The 13650-nt window shown below is 40.0% G+C and overlaps 1 protein-coding gene and 1 long non-coding RNA gene across 3 annotated transcripts in view; one reads left to right on the forward strand and one right to left on the reverse strand.

Moving 5' to 3' along the window:
* The window catches only part of LOC125132063 (uncharacterized), a 34372-nt gene extending 25263 nt beyond the window's left edge, over nucleotides 1-9109 (forward strand). The window contains exon 3 of the long non-coding RNA XR_007136127.1: nucleotides 8575-9109. This is a non-coding gene — a long non-coding RNA (uncharacterized LOC125132063). The remainder of the gene's footprint in view (nucleotides 1-8574) is intronic.
* Nucleotides 1-13650, reverse strand: part of FGF12 (fibroblast growth factor 12) — a 570669-nt gene that overhangs the window by 277729 nt on the left and 279290 nt on the right. The window lies entirely within an intron of this gene.

A 13650-nucleotide genomic window follows, 5' to 3' on the forward strand; every position in this document is an offset into this window, starting at 1 on the left:
ACAGCATGGGATTTTCAATCTATAATTTGTGTTATCTGGATAGAAAGAGAAACAAAATGTAGGATAATGAAGTTAATTCTAATCAATACAGTGAACATTTCCTTCCTTTGGGGGGAAAAAAAATCACACATAAGGGTATAATGGTTCCCACATCATTTAGTTTAGTATCCCGATAGCGTGTGTGAGAGATGTGAGCACCACATTGAGAAGGCAGCATTTTTCAAGAGGAGATACTGAGCAGCACTTAAAGTCTTCTCGCTGGTACAGTCTTAACAGGGCATGATTGTAACTAAGACTTAGCAGCAGGGAGCAGCACTTCCATGTTATTTCCAAGACACAGAGAGACAGCCCCCTTGTACAGCCTCCTGCAGAGTAGCAGGCATGGGAAATGTGGCCTCTTTTTATGCCTAATGTCACCTGAACAAATATCCCTGCTAATTCCTCTTTGTTTGGACCAGAATGCAGAGCTAAGGCACTCAGGTAGCCAAGCCACCAAGCGTGTCTTAGAACCTCAATTGTGCTTTTCCAGCAGAGAATAAAAAGACGTTAATGTTGTAAAAAGTTGGGTCCAGTGGAAAACGCTGTCTTTACTCAAGCCCCTCGAGATCCCTCACAGCTGCAGCTTCTCTTAGAAACTCCTAACAGAATTTCTCCCTCTCCCATGTTATGAATACGAGGGTGCTTTCTGGCTTTCTTAGAGCAAAGGCAGCTTCCTGCCTTGCATTTTACGGATATGTGTTTTAGTAATGTCTTAGCTCCTCTGCTAGACTATGTTTCTTAGAAAGCAAGGAATCTAACTTCCGCACTTAGAAGCTGGCGTTCTAATTAAATATGTGTTGGAAGGAAGGAAGAAGTGGAGGAAGGAGGGATGAGGGGGGAAAAAATGTTCACATGAATGAAAATAAGAGGAACAAATTACTATGACTAAAAATAACCACTCTGATAATGATGCTGATTTTTACACTTTTGCATTGACAAACAAATAATTCAGAGAGAACTCCCTTTTAAAACTGTAACATATTCAGACTATCAGAAAGAAAAAAGAAAAAGAGCAAACCCTACCTGGGATAGCTAACATACAAAGGATCTAAAATTTGACTGTGAAATCTTCTCTCTTGTTTCCGTAATTTAGCAGTGCCTCACGAGACAGCAGAAGGAACTCTATACCTGGGCTTAAGCCCACACTCCCCCAACTAGCTGATGATGTCAGAGTTTAGAAACAGTAAAACATGAGAGAGAGAAAAAAAACTATTATCCATATATTTGACAGACTCACAGTAAGAGTAAGAAAGGATTACAGGAATAAATTGCTCTAGCACCTTAACTTTAGATGGAGAAACTGAGATTATTTCCCAAGTATTTCATATGCCTGGACACCTCCATGACTTTGCAGGCGATAATCCTTCTAACTGGAATTACCTCTTCTGTGTTTGTCCCAACTCAGATGTCACCTCCTCGACACTTTCCCTGATCTTCTCCGTTTATTAATACTCCTTCAAGCCTCCTGTATCACTTTCATATATACCCTGATAGATGCTGGTTTTCCCAACTAGACCACGAGTGCCTTTCAGGCAGCAACAATGTTGATCTTGCCCACTCCCAAACTCCTAGCACAATGCCTTTAAAAAAAAAAAAAAAAAGGAGTTCCCCATTGTGGCTCAGCAGAAATGAATCTGACTAGTATCCATAAGGTCACAGGTTCGATCCCTGGCCTCGCTCAGTGGGTTAAGGATACAGCGTTGCCATGAGCTGTGGTGTAGGTCTCAGACCTGGCTTGGATCCCGATTTGCTGTGGCTGTGGTGTAGACTGGAAGCTATAGCTCCAACTCGAACCCTAACCTGGGAACTTCCATATGCCACTACAAAAAAAAAAAAGTATTTGACCAAGTGATATTGAATTGAAATATCCAAGTTCACAGAGATGGAGGAAGAGGCTCATACCACTTCCTGGAGCCTATGACCCCTGACTCTTACCAATAAGACCCTCCCAGCCTAACCATTTTAAATCATAAAACACAGTGACACCTTCTTAAAGACAGGCTTCTAAGAGATAACTAAAAGAGTAGTAGCACCTAAAAAAATAAAAATAAAATAAAATGCAAATATTCCTGGGAGGTAAAGGTGGGGGGAAAGAATAGACTGGGGAGTCCCCTGGTCATCTAGCATTTAGAATTCAGAGCTTTCACCACTTCAGCCTAGGTTCAACCCCTTGTATGAGAACTGAGATCCCATATCAAGCCACTGCACACTATGGCGCCCCCAAAATGAATTTAAAAAATAAAATTGGAGTTTCTACAGTTGCTCAGCAGGTTAAAGATCTGGCATTGCCATAGCTTTGGCACAAGTCACAACTGCAGCGCAGACTTGATCCCAGGCCCAGGAACTTCTATACGTCCTGGATGCAACCAAAAAAATTAAAATAAAATAAGAGAGTAGATTTATTTTCAGGGTAATGAGCTTGTTTTCTATGGTACTGTATCTTGGAAAGAGAAATGGGCTGAAGGAAACAATGTTTTCTTCTCTTCCCTCTCCTCCCCTCTCTCCTCTTCTTTCGTGTGACCCTTTTACATCTCTTTTGGATGAAGATGAGGTATTAATAGCTGTGTCTTAAAGAGTTACGGAATGAATCTCCGCAACTTCTACATCCATTACTCCTTCTCCAGAACTATGGGTCTGCACTTTACCCCAAAGGCCAGGTATACTTCAAAGAGGGATATTGTCAAAAATAGGAAAAAAGAAAAGTTGGTCACATGCTGATGCTTGCTGGTTTTTTGTTTGTTTGTTTCCTTTTTAGGGCGCTCCCGCGGCACATGGAGGTTCCCAGGCTAGGGGTCCAATTGGAGCTGTAGCCTCCGGCCTACACCACAACCACAGCAATGCAGGATCCGAGCCGCATCTCTGACCTACACCACAGCTCACAGCAACGCCAGATCCTTAACCCACTGAGCGAGGCCAGGGATTGAACCCACAACCTCATGGTTCCTAGTCGGATTCGTTTCTGCTGCGCCATGATACGAACTCCTGATGCTTGCTGGTTTAAAACACCATCTCTATTATTTTTGATGTGGATTGCCCTATGCTTTGGTATTTGTTGCTCTTAACAAATGGCTTATTTGAGAGGATATCTGTTCATGCCATTCTGAAAATATTAGTGCTAATGCATTGTGCCTGTAATACTATCAAGAAAAACAATTAGGCACAGACATGAAAAACAAACTTCCTTTAGAGCCACACACAGTGGGTTTTCAATGGTGATAAAATTATGACCTCAGGTGCCACCACAACATTTCTGTTACGTAGCCTGAGCAATTTTAAGATAAGCTCTTTTGAGGAGGTAGTATACTTACTTCAAGGTTCAGGCCTCCATTTGCCCACTCGTGTTCAGAGCAGCACTATTCACTATAACCAAAAGGGGGAAGCAACCCAAATGTCCATGGATGAATGGACAGACAACATGTGGTATATACACACAGTGGAACATAATTCAGCTTTAAAAAGGAAGGAGATTCTGACACATGTCACAACATGGATGAATGTTGAGGACACTGTGTCAAGTGAAATAAGGTAGTCATAAAACAGACAAAAACCGTATGATTCCTTTCATAGGAGGCACCTATAAAGTATCTAGGAAGTATCTACTTTTTTGTATCAGAGAAAGTAGAAGGGTGGTTTGCAGGGGCTGAAGAGAAAGGGGGGTTGTGGAGTTGTTAAGTGGGTAAAGAGTTACAGTTCTGCAAGCTGAGGAGGTTCAGGACTTCCATTGCATGATGATGTGAAAGTACTTCCCACTACTGAATGGAACAATTAAAAATGGTAAAGAAGGTAAATGTTACTTTCTGTGTTTTTTATTATAATTGAAAAAGGTTTTAAAATGTAATAATAGGATTTTCTTTGAAAAAAATGCCTGAATCAATTTTGACTCTCCCGCCCCCAGAATTAATTTTTGTCTTTTTAGGGCCGCACCCACAGCATATGGAGGTTCCTGGACTAGGGGTCCAGTCAGAGCTGTAGCCACCGGCCTATGCCAAAGCCACAGCAACGTGGGATCCAAGCTTTGTCTGCGATCTACACCACAGCTCACGCCAACGCCGGATTCTTAACCCACTGAGCAAGGCCAGGGATAGAACCCACAAACCTCATGGTTCCTAGTCAGATTCGCTAACCACTGAGCCACGATGGGACCTCCTAATTTTTGATTATTACTTTTTAGTTACTATACAACATACAAATATTTCTCAAAGTGATATAAAAGTTGGTCAGAAAATTTTCAATTTGGAAAGCACTTCTCTATTATTTTGTAATAGAAAACATTATCAGGAAGGTGCTCCGGGATAAGTCTTAGCCAGGACAAGTAAGGAAAAACAAGATTCATACTGATACAAAATTAAGAAACCTGCTTCAATACTATAACCAGTACACTGGGGCATATTTTTCTTCTGAATATCTGAATTTTTGAAAGCTTGAGTTTTTCAAACAGTTGTGTCTATGCTCAATATCAACAGTTTTTGAATTCCACTGAACACTTTATTTCAAGAGATATATAAGGTTACCCGTCAGCTCCAAGCTACAATGGAGTCAAACTACTTTCTCCAACACCAAACATTTCATTTTGTAAAGACATCTTCTAAGCCAAAGGAATGACGGAACAGTGATAACATAAGTTATCTTGAGAACTCCAACACAAAAGGGATTCAAATGGAGAAATTACTTGGATCCCTCTAACAAAGGCAAACACTGCTTTTACCAACCACAATGAACTTCAGAGATAAGCTTTCTACCTACATAGGAGCTGGACTCTGAATACAGAAACTTTGGTGGCACCTGCAAGCAGTAAGGAGCAGGTGAAACCTTTCCATTTAAAGTCTGTATCAGGTTGATTTTTCTTGGAAGTCAAAATAGAAAGGAGCTGATTAGATCTTAACTAAAGGAGAGAAACAAAATAGCTTGCTTCCCTGATGGTAAAGCTGTATTAAAAAGAAGAAGTGTGAAGGAGAATTTTTAAAGCACATACCACTTTATCCCTGTATTTCCATAGAGAATGTGTCTAGAAAACTAATAAAACCAAGAGGCTGGTTTTTTACACCACTATAATCAAAAATGATAGGAAAAAGTGACACATCAGTTCAAAATACAAAACCTACTGAAATGAAAACAATTCCGATAAAATCACAGCATCCTTGGATTGGAAGGGCAAGTCTGCCAACTCCTCATCAAGTGACAAGGCTTTTTTGAAAATCTCCACTGGTGGACTGACACAGCCTCCTGAGACTGCTCCTTCATCTTTTGTCAGCTATGACTATAAAAATGTCCTTCTAATATTAAAAGCAAAGGCACCTCCCCTGGCCCTGGTTCCACCAAATGGGTACACTGAAAATTAGTACAGCACCCCTTCTGCAGGGCAGACTTTCAGACTTTTCAGAGAGCAGTGTTTTCCTTTCTTCTTCTTCCTTTCTCAGTTAACAAAACTCCTTTAGTTTCTTCAGCCATTCCTAAAGAATCAATATGTCTTCACCCAGTTGACCGCACCTGGTTTTCAATATGTTTCTTAATTTTAACATCTCTGTCACCTCTAAATATCTTAGGCCTGAGTTTGGGTCAGTTTCAATTCTACTCATTAAACAATGAATTTAAAGTAATTTTTAACTTCAGATGAACCTATCTACAGAACAGAAACAGACTCACAGACACAGAAGACGTGGTTGCCAAGGGGGAGAGGAGGGAGGGGGATGGTCTGGCAGTTTGGGGTTAGTAGATGCAAACTAATATATTTAGAATGAATAAGCAATGAGTTTCTGCTGTATAGCACAGGGAACTATATCCAATCACTTGTGACAGAAGATAATATAAGAAAAAGAATACGTGCGTGCGTGCGTGCATGCGTGTGTGTGTGTGTGTGTGTGTTGGAGCTCCTGTTGTGGCTCAGCAGAAATGAATCTGACTAGCATCCATGAGAATGCAGGTTCAATTCCTAGCCTTGCTCAGTGGGTTAAGGATCCAGCATTGCCATGAGCTGTGTTGCAGGTCGCAGACATGGCTCAGATCCTGTGTTGCTGTGGCTATGGTGCAGGCTGGCAGCTATAGTTCCTATTTGAACCCTAGCCTGGGAACCTCCATATGCCACGGGTGTGGTCCTAAAAAAAAAAAGATTTAAAAAAAAGAATGTGAGTATATATACACACACACACACACACACACACACCACACACACATAAAATTGGGTCACTTTGCTGTACAGCAGAAATTGACAGAATACTGTAAATCAACTATAATAAAAAATGCTTAAAAATACCTCTCTAAATATAGAAAAAATAAAACCTATGCAGAGAAAAAATAATTTTTTAGCTTCATAAAGGCTATAAATCACTTGTGTGTATTTCAACATAGTATCATTATAAAATGTACTTAATCTTTTTTAGTATCTAGAAATGTTGATTAAACATTAAACTCATTATGTCAACTTGTCTCATCACCTATCAGGTAAAGGCATTAACCTCCACCTGGACATGAAATGGGAATGCTGCGGATTCTCTTTCACAATAACCTTTCCTTCACACACTGGGAGTACAGCACACACACATCTGCACGCAAGCACATTCTGCTTGATATTATCCCCATAATGTCTCCTTGTTGCCTTCTTTCTATTCCCATGGCTACCTCCTCAGCCAGGCTTTGACCAACACTCACCTGGACAGTCCTACAGACCAGGTCTGCCCTGGTGAGTGTTGATGGTCTCTCACTTTTAGTTCCCAATCTACAAGAGACTTATTTCAACAATCAGTGTTCAATGTTTACTGATAGGACTTATGCTCCAGGCCCTCCCCTAAGTTCCAATAAATACAAAAATGAATGAAAATCTCTGCCTTTAACTAGTTGAGGGTTTAATGCAGTAACAGAACTTAATAATAATTGTACTATGGGGCAGTATAAAGAAATACAATCTGTTCCAAGTTCTATGGGAATCTTGATTCAGATAGAGGGAAGCATGTTGCTAAAGCTAGGCCTTAAAGAAGAAGACATGTTCTGAAAACTACAACTTAAGATGAGCTCTTCTCTGATCATGCTTTAAAAGACAAGAGCAGAACTGGCTAGGAGTAGTGAGGCATGCATGGTAGGGAAGAGGCACGAGGGGCTCAACCATTTTAGAAGACAATTTAGAATACGTGAGAGATGTTACACGAAAAGGTCACAGCTTATAGATCTGAAAAAAGTCAAAAGCAAAAGAGCTAAAAAGTCTGTTAAATACACAAAGAAACACGGGACAATCTTTTAAAAGAATATTGTCAAATCAAATAAGGAAACATAGTATAGTATTAAAAGAATATGTGGAATGCAAAATTTTACAATATGATCTCAGGTTCATAAAATTTCATTTTGCACATATATATCTATGCATGGGCATTTATATGTTAGTTTATATATAGGAAATATGTGTCTCTATTATGTTCATTATAGAAGAAATATAATCTTACATAAGTATATAAAGACTAGAAAATATAGTACTTATCTCTATTTGGAAAATTTATAAAAGATTCAAATTTTATTTCAATTTTTTCTACTTTTTACATTTTCTATAATGAACAAGTTTTAAAATTATAACAAGAGACTCCTTTCCCCAATATATGTTATTTTTAAAGAAGAAATAATACTTGGATGAACAGATAAGACTGTGGGCATAGAGAAGAGGATTCTATGCAAAGAGAACCTTATGGTCAAAGAAGCATGAGGAGTTCCCATAGTGGTGCAGCGGAAAACGGATCCAACTAGGAACCATGAGGTTGCGGGATCAAGCCCTGACCTCGCTCGGTGGGTTAGGGATCCGGCATTGCCATGAGCTGTGGTATAGGTCGCAGATGCGGCTCAGATCTGGTGTTGCTGTGGCTGTGGTGTAGACCGGCAGCTACAGCTCTGATTCGACCCCTAACCTGGGAACCTCCATATGCTGCGGGTGCAGCCCTAAAAAAAAAAAAAAAAATACGAAACACACAAAAAAAGTATAAAAGTGCATGATATGTCAGCAGGAGCCACCTGGTCCATAGCAGTGAAACCACTGAGTAAATTACTCAACATCAATCGTTTCCATTTCAATTAGAACACTGGCATTTCTTTCACAGTTTTTTTTGTTTTTTCATGGAGTTTTTAGACTGTCCATTCTAATCAAAAGATGACAAACTAGAGTGTTAAGGAGAAGAGGGTCAGCTCAGATCCCTGTGGAGATCATGGAGTGGAGGCATAGTCCTTAGAGGTTTAAAAAAAAAAAAAAGCCACAGGAAAAATTTAATCCTTAGGAGTTCGCAATGGGATTCCACAAAGGTCTATGTCACCACCAGAAAACACATTTTTATTATTATGGGGGTTCCTCACTGACCTCCTTAACTCCATGTTTTACACTGTATTCACTTATTCATTCAACACACATTGTAAGACCACGTGGGGACAAGCACTGCACTAGGTACTGAGGATGTAGCTGTGAACAAGGCAGAGCAGCCCTGCCTTCATGGCATTTACATTGTTTTACAGGCCTTCCTTCTCCATCAGCCAACATTCCTAAAGCTGTTTCTGTCATAACACTCTTAGGTCCAGAGAACCGTCATTTCCTCCTGGATAATATCCAGCCTTCTGCATGCGAACAAAGAGATGGGAAAAGGCAAAGAGCCAGAAAGTCTACAGAGCATCCAACTCTTTTTCCTGTGACAAGCTACCATCCCTGAGCCTCCGTTGCCTCACCTGGAAAAGGGGAAAAAGAGCACATTCCCTGCTCTCCTCCTCGGACTGGTATGAGATAGTGGGTGAAAGGATTTAATCTGTAAAGCATTCAGTTATCTTCTGCCCACAATACTCTGTTCGCATAAGCACCATTATCCTTTTCTTCCTGGCAGACAGCATCCTCCTTCCAATACACAGGCTCACTTAGTTAGTTAATCAGTACCCTCCACCTGTATGGCTTTTCCTTTCTTTCTGCCCATTCAGATCACTTCTTCCAAAACCCATTTCCTCCATGAAGCCTTTCCTACCACCTCCAAGGAGGAAAAATATATATAAAGTCTCCAGTGGTGTGCCATGATACTATCCCCTGCAAAACAAATCCAAATAAAACAAAGCCAATTCTGGGGTTTTGTTTGCTTGCTTCTTTTATTTTGTCATATGTTAATGCATTCTCTAATTTGCACAGACATCAGTTCTACCATCATTTGTGTTATTCCAAGGGAAAGGAGTTTTGTTTGTTCATTTGACTAGGAAAGATATTGAGAATGAAAGAAGTGATTTTAAACTTTACTTCTTTGAAAAGTCATTTGAGTTTGGATATTTAAAAAACCGTGCTTGGAAATGTCATGAGGGAGGGGCCCCCAAATTGAAAGTTGCTTAACTGATCATTGCTGTAATTATTATAAGGAATGCAATGAACCTCAAGTAATTAAATGGATCAGGGCTGCAAATGAAACACAAGTTTGCAGTACAGAGGAAATGACTCGATATCCAGAGATATTTCCATCAATACTGTCAAATTAAATGGTAAGCATTTCCCACTATCCTACATAACCCTCACTTTCTTTAAAGGGTCTGAGACCTAAAAAGAAGGCCCAGCTTAAAGTCAGCCTCATCCAAGAAACCTCCTATATCCCCTAGACAAAGATAACCTTAACTGTCCTTGTGCTTTGAATAGCCAATATTTGATAGGCTATAAAACCTGAGTTGAACCAACATGATTGTGTACATAGAAAACTTTTTTAAATCTATCAATAAAACACTAAAATTCAAAAGTTAATTTAGGATTCCCCATTGTGGCTCAGCAATAATGAACCTGACTAGTATCCATGAGGATGACGGTTCGATCCCTGGTCTTGCTCAGTGGGTTAAGGATCCAGCATTGCTGTGAGTTCCAGTGTAGGTCATAGATGTGGCTTGGATCCTGTGTTGCTGTGGCTATAGCATAGGCCGTCAGCTGCAGCTCCGATTTGACCCCTAGCCTGGGAACCTCCATATGCCTCAGGTGTGGTCCCCAAAAGAAAAATGAATCAAGAAACAAATTAATTAAAAAGTTAATTTAGCAAGGTTGCTAATTACAAGGTGATTAAAACACAATGCAATTCTATTTTAATATGCTAGCAACAAATGAAAATAAAATTTTAACAGTGCCATTTACAGCAGCATCAAAACCCATCACATATTAAAAAAAAAAAAAAACTTTAAATAAAAAGACCTCTACACAGAAAACTACAAAGCATTACTGAGAGTAACTACAGATCTAAATAAATAGAGGGACATAGCATGTTCATAATTTGGAAATCTCAATATGGAAATATGCTATCTATAGACAAAAAAAAATCACAATCAAAACACTAGAAGGAATGTGTGACAACAGTAACTTACTAAGTGGACATTTAAGTAAAAAGGACCAAGAATAGGGAGGAAGGAGTTCCTGTCATGGCACAGTGGTTAACAAATCCAACTAGGAATCATGAGGTTGTGGGTTCAATCCCTGGCCTCGCTCAGTGGATTAAGGATCTGGTGTTGCCGTAAGCTGTGGTGTAGGTCGCAGACGCGGCTCTGATCCCGCGTTGCTGTGGCTCTGGCGTAGGCTGGTGGCTACAGCTCCGATGCGACCCCTAGCCTGGGAACCTCCATATGCCACGGGAGCAGCCCAAGAAATAGCAAAAAGACCAAAAAAAAAAAAAAAAAGAAAGAAAAAAGAAAAGGCAAAAAGACAAAGAAAAGAATACAGAGGAAAATCTTAAAGAAGGAAAAGTTGGGAGACTTTACGCTACAAAATAAAAACATCTATTGTAAAGACCGTTGGGGTAGAGGTTGGTTTTGTAGATATTTGAGTTGGATATTATAATTGGTATGGTTAGGATAGTTAATGTAGTTAGTGTAAGTGGGGCGAATGAGTTTATTACTTTTATTTGGAGTTGCACCAATTTTTTAAAACAGTGAAGGGCTCCTGGAAGGATAGACAAATACACAAGTTGAACAGAACTGAGTCCCGAAACATCCTCAAACGTTACGAAGCCGCCTGATTTATGACAGGTGACACTGAAATGCAGAGGAGGAAGGAATGGTCTTTTTAATAAATGGAACTAGGTCACTTGGATATCCATGTTGAAAACAAATGTGTCTTAATCCCTACTTTACATTATACGCAAAAAATCAAGCCCAGAGGAATTTTAAATTTTAATCTGAATGGCAAAACAGTAAAGCTCTAGTACAATAACTTTTAGGTGGATATCCCTATGACCTTGTGTTAGGTAAAGTTTTCTTAAACAGGACACGAAAAGCACTGAGTATACAAAATAAATTGCAAATTGCACTTTATTAAATTTTATGATTTAGTAATCAAATGTTTATCAAAATTGTTTATCTCATCATCATTTATGTTCACCAGAAGACACTATTAAGTGAATAAAAAAGGCAAGCCACTGAACACAAGACATTTGCAATACATATATATCTGATGAAGAACTTTTGGCATTCAAAAAAAAAAAAAACACCTGAGTTGTGATAATTTACAGTTTCTAATCCCTTGCCTCAGATATCATTTCATTTGGAGTTCCCTTTGTGGCTCCGCAGTTAATGAACCCAACAAGAATCCATGAGGACAAGGCTTTGATCCCTGGCCTCGCTCAGTGGGTTGAGGATCCGGCGTTGCCATGAGTTGTGGTGTAGGTCACAGACATGGCTCAGATCTTGTGTTGTTGTGGCAGCTATAACCCCAATTCGACCTCTAGCCTGGGAACCTCCATATGCCATCGGTGCGGCCCTAAAAAGAAAAAAAAAAGAAAAAAAAAGAAAAAGGAATCATTTCATTTGATCCTCACAAATGTCCTCACAAGACAAGTTTTACAGATGGGAGAAATTGAGGGTCAGAAAGTTGAAGTAATTGGTAAAGAGAGTCACTTGAGCCCAGATTTCCAGATTGCATCAGTGCTCTGTCCACTCTACCACAATGATTTTTCTAAAACCTACTGTTTACCACATAGTCCAAATTAATTTTTATTTCTCTCACTGCTACTCACGTGGAAAGCTCAAGATATATTTGCTAAATTAAACTGAAAATTGAAAATTGGAAAACTTGAAACTTTGTGGAAGAAGTGCTGTATTTATCATTTAAAGTGTGCCATATTACTGCATTTATTAACAGACATGCCTTATATTTACAGAGCCCTGGACCTTAGGAGATGCAGGGAACATCACAAGATGACTGTATAGTCCATTTGGTGAATGTGATCAGAAAAGAGGTTAAATGCCCTTCTGTGAAGACAGGAAATCAATTCCTGAAGCCATGTGGTATGCTGCAGAGACTTCAGGCTATCAAGTCAGATGAACCTGGATTCAAATCCAGACTCTGCTTCTTTGATTCTAGGAAAATTATTGGATATCTCAAGTCTTAGTATCTTGATCATGAAAAATGGAATAACCATATCTTCCTCACAGAATCATTCTGAGAAATGAATAAAAGAACTTAAAGTAGTGTATGGTTGGTGCTCAAAAAATATTGCCCTTCCCTTGTGTGGTATGCAGAAGTCAAACATAGCCCAAAGATTTCCACTCCCTGATGTATAATCCATTCCCCTTGAGCATGAGTGGGACTGTGAATATGATAGGATAGTCACTCTTGAGATTCGGCTATGTTATATAAGACTCCTCTTTCGCAGGAAAAAGACATTCTCCCGTTGGTCTCGAAGAAACAAATGGCCATGCTATGAATTGCCTATGAGATGGCCACATGGTAAGGTCCTGAGAGCAACCTGTAGGAACTGAGAATTGTCATGGCTGACAGCCCACAAGAAAATGGGACCCTCAGTCCTACAACCACAAAGAACTGAATTCTGCCCACAACCTCAATAAACCTGGAAGAGAGCCCAGAGCTACACCTGAGAAGCACAGACACCTTGACTGCAGCCCTAGGAAACCCTGAGCAGAGGACCCAAGGATGCAGAAACAAACAGAAACAAAGTAATCGTATGGTGTTTTTTGTTTTTTGTGGGTTTTTTTTTTTGTCTTTTTGCCATTTCTAGGACTGCTCCCGCGGCATATGGAGGTTCCCAGGCTAGGGGTCGCATCAGAGCTGTAGCCACCGGCCCACGCCAGAGCCACAGCAATACGGGATCCAAGCCGCGTTTGAGACCTACACCCTAGCTCTCACGGCAACGCCAGATCCTTAACCCACTGAGAAACACCAGGGATCAAACCCACAACCTCATGGTTCCTAGTTGGATTCATTAACCACTGAGTCACGACGGGAACTCCAATCCTATGTTGTTTTAAACTACTCAACTTAAGAATTGCACAGCCTGAGAAAACTAATATATACCTTCCCTAAATGAAATGAGCCAGGGTAGTCTGTAGGATTCGTGAGCTTCCAGAGGATGTCCAATCATTTTTGTAATGGTTTGATCACCTGTGCAATTCCCTGGTATCGTAACTTCCAGATCACCAAACACTCAGTCCCTCCATGTGTTCTATTCAAGGAATTCCTAGAAAGGGTATTGATTCATCATTCTTAGACTGGTTATTTCCCAGGGCAAGTTGGGGAGCCTAACACACCAGTCACTGTGTGGAGAAGACAGAATCACAGAACTTCAGAGCTAGGGGGATACTTAGAGATACTTTAGAATAATCTTGTCCTATCTTCATTGTACAGTTGGAAACAAT

The sequence above is a fragment of the Phacochoerus africanus genome, chromosome 1 (genome assembly GCF_016906955.1).
Source record: "Phacochoerus africanus isolate WHEZ1 chromosome 1, ROS_Pafr_v1, whole genome shotgun sequence".
Lineage (NCBI taxonomy): Eukaryota > Metazoa > Chordata > Mammalia > Artiodactyla > Suidae > Phacochoerus > Phacochoerus africanus.